A 4273-nucleotide genomic window follows, 5' to 3' on the forward strand; every position below is an offset into this window, starting at 1 on the left:
TACCGCCCGCCGTTGGTTTTTGCGCTTCAAAAATGGGAATTTTGACCTCAAGGACGGATCACACACCGTTCGACCAATTGAGTTCGACGAAGAGCGATTGAATCAACTTCTTCACGAAAATCCACGGCGGAGCAGATAGATTGTGATCAAAAAACTGTGGTGAACCACCTTCACTCAATGGGCAAGGTTCAGAAACTCGGCGCTAGGGTGCCACACACTTTGAGCGAAAACAACAAAAATCAACGTTCCACAATCGCCGCCGGTTTGCTCGCTCGACATCGCTCAACACATGGTCACAAACAGCGTTTTCTTTACCGCATTGTCACTGGCGATGAAAAATGGTGCCTTTACGTCAATATGAAGCAGCGAAAAGAATGTCTCAGCCCCAAAAAACAAGCGACTTCGCGAGCAAAAAAAGACCTTCATCCTCGAAAGATCATGTTGTGTGTATGGTGGGATTGGGAAGGCATAATTCATTACGAACTGCTTGAGCGCAACCAAACAGTCAATGCGGAGCTCTACGTTCAACAACTGCACCGACTCAACGAAGCAATTCAGCAAAAAAGACCAAATAGGCGAAATGGCGTTCTTCTGCAACACGACAACGCCCGTCCTCACATCGCCAATATGACCAAAGCCGCGATTCAAGAACTCGAATGGGAAGTGCTGCCTCATCCTTCATACTCTCCAGACTTGGCGCCGTCAGATTTTCATCTGTTTCGATCGCTTTCGAACGCTTTGCGCGGTGTATCGTTCAATAATGACGTGGAATTGAGGGCTTGGTTGGACGAATTCTTTGAGTCAAGACCGGGAGATTTCTATCGCCGAGGCATCGAAAAACTTATTGAACGATGGGAGGAAGTCGTAAACAACAACGGAGAGTATATTATTGATTAAATCGTTGTAGTTTTTTTGTTTAAAATAAATTTGAAAAAATCGCTCATGAATTATTCCTCAACCCAATATATATATATATATATATATATATATATATATATATATATATATATAATATATATATATATATATATATATATATATATATATATATATATATCTATATATATATATATATATATATATATATGATATTATTATATATAACATATGATATATACATAAAATATATGATATGTTAATAAAATATCATATAGACTATAATAATCATAATACTATATTATAGTATTTTTATTATTGTTATTATTATTTTTATATTTTTTTTATATTTGGGAAGAGCGGAAGGAAAAAAGTGATTCTTACGCCAACACATACGTCACTTTTAATTTCTTTTGACTTTCGTCCAACATTTGCGAGTTGTCAGAAAGTAAAAACCATTAATTTAATAACAAACTGATCGTTTTTTAAAAAAACCACAAAAACGCAAATTTAATTGACCAGAATGTTTTTAGAAACATTCTGAATGTTTTTATAAATATTGGGTTATTTATAGAAAAAAATATTTTGCAGGAAGTTATAAATTATTATAAAAAATTTTTAATTACTATATTTTTTTGTTAACGGGAAGTTACAGAAAGTAATTATGAAATAATTTTCTTTGGAATGGGGATAGTTTAATTTGGTCATTTGTTTTTATAATTTTTTAAGAGGTATTTATTTTCGTGCCTGCATTTAGAAATTAATTCAGATTTTTTATTTAATAAATTTTCTTGATTTAAATGAGTAATTATTTCAAATTTTTCTTGCAAACATAGCATACATTTTTTGGAAATGTTATTATAGGCAGGGGCAGATTTTAGAATAGACCATTGTAAATTAAAATTTTTATTTTTTTCTTTTAAATCCCAAATATATTTTGACAGCATAGTCTCTTTTGAATATTTTTTGTGTTTAAACGATTGTTTGTGGTTGGCATAACGTTTTTTCCATTCCCCCTCGGTTAAGCCAATATATTGTTTATCAGGGTTGTTTTGTGAGGAAACAATTTTTGTTTATCAGGGTTGTTTTGTGAGGAAACAATGTTAGCAATGTTAGAATGTATGCTATGTTTGCAAGAAAAATTTGAAATAATTACTCATTTAAATCAAGAAAATTTATTAAATAAAAAATCTGAATTAATTTCTAAATGCAGGCACGAAAATAAATACCTCTTAAAAAATTATAAAAACAAATGACCGAATTAAACTATCCCCATTCCAAAGAAAATTATTTCATAATTACTTTCTGTAACTTCCCGTTAACAAAAAAATATAGTAATTAAAAATTTTTTATAATAATTTATAACTTCCTGTAAAATATTTTTTTCTATAAATTGAATTTTTTTTGAGATTTAGTAACTCTTCCTGATGATCCAGCAATGGTGAAACTTCAAGTCGAAGATAAAAGTTAGATAAGTGTTTTTTACTAATTTATTATTGCTCTGTTCTTTAAGAACATTGAGCACTCTATTTGTAAAATACACTAACATAATTTACATATATATATATATATATATATATATATATATATATATATATATATATATATATATATATATATATATATATATATATATATATATATATATATATATACATACTATAAAAGAGCCTTCTGTTGTTTAGGGAAATGGCTACCCGGTTAAAGCGATGGAGACGGAATAATGTTTTGGTTAACGAGCTTCTTAGTAGTGACATTGGTATTGATTGCTCAGCTTCATTAAATGAAGATGTCTGTAGCAGCAGATGCATTAAATGAAGATGTCTTAGCATTAAATGAAGATGTCTGTAGCAGCAGCAATTGTGAGGCTACTGCAATAGTAGATTCTGAATATAATTCAGACTCTATCTTACAGGATGAAATTTAAAACTAAAAAGAAAAGCAACTCAGATGAAAGCAAATTAAGAGGGAAAATAAGGGGGGAGGGGGGGGAAATATTCCAAACTTTTTCCGCAAACAATTTTTCGGATTTTTCAAATTTGACCTGGATGACCTATTATATATATGTATAATTTTTATTGAAATTGACCTATTTCTACAAAAAAAAAGTCATTGAATTTTTGAAATTTTAAAACCCACAAGGAGCAAAGGCAGAAGTTTATTGGATTTTCATCTTCACGAATAATGTACCCAGCAATATAAACTAACGACATTTTAATATCAACAGTCAATGAATCACACGGAGCAGGTAAATTGTCAATAACGTTGCAAATACACTCACTTGGTAAAAATATACATTTTGGACAAGAGTGATCTGAACCTAGATTGGCTAACACATCTGAACTTTTCTCAAACTTTAATAGCAACTTTGTACGGTATATAGTTACTTTTTCAAGAACTTGTTGAACGGAAATAAAATAAGTTCCTCCTAAGCCTTGTCTTAATTTTCCAAAGAGCTTTTCTAAAGGATCTGTTGTAAAGTTTCCTAATAATGCTTACTGATGAGTTGTATTTAAAAGATATTTTGACAACTGAACCAAACCATAACAGTTCTTATCTAAACAATTATCAATGTCTCTTGTTAGTAATTTGACTCTTTTTCCTTTTTCTGTTTTTAAAAAAAAAAACAGAAAAAGGAAAAAGAGTTTTGCTTAAATTGTCATCATTAGCAGAAGTAATAGTAGCTCGATTAGAATCTTTCAAACAAATGTCTGCATATGGACTCAGAACATTACAAATTTTTCAAAATTCAACAACTTTAGAGATGAAGATAATCGTCCCTTCATTTTCATGCGGTCTGGATGACTTTCAAATGCTGACAATGTTTCATCGCAAAACACTTGCAGACAAGTGATAACTTTTTGTCTTTCAATTGGCTTTGGATAAACAGACATTTCTGTTAATTTAGACATTTTAACAATGTTTTTTGTTTCAAGCTTGTACAAATTAATAATATCAACCCACCGTGCTATTTATTTTTCTCCATCAAAATAAAATTCAAGTTCTTGAGTTTTTTCTGTGATCCAGTTATTACGTATACATTTTAATAAACAAACATAATCAAATAAAAGAAAAATATTGTCTTTAGTACACCATGCTTTTTTTTTTTTTAAAAAAGATATAAAACTTCTGATTGACTCTGTTACCATCACAGACAATAGCAACAACATTGCCCCCATATTTTTATTGCATCAAGAATCAGGGTTTTCTGTTCAAAAAGAAACTCGGCATCAAGTTCTCGGACTGGTAACATTTTGTAAAGAAATTTTGTTTCATTAAACAATGTTACAACTAAAAAGCTCAGTACTGTGTTTGCTAACAGATGAGGTTTGTTAAATGATTAACCAAATACTATGCCACCATGATACTGCAACCCTGACTTAACATAAACCTCATC

The sequence above is a fragment of the Hydra vulgaris genome, chromosome 06, assembly GCF_038396675.1.
Source record: "Hydra vulgaris chromosome 06, alternate assembly HydraT2T_AEP".
Taxonomy (NCBI): domain Eukaryota; kingdom Metazoa; phylum Cnidaria; class Hydrozoa; order Anthoathecata; family Hydridae; genus Hydra; species Hydra vulgaris.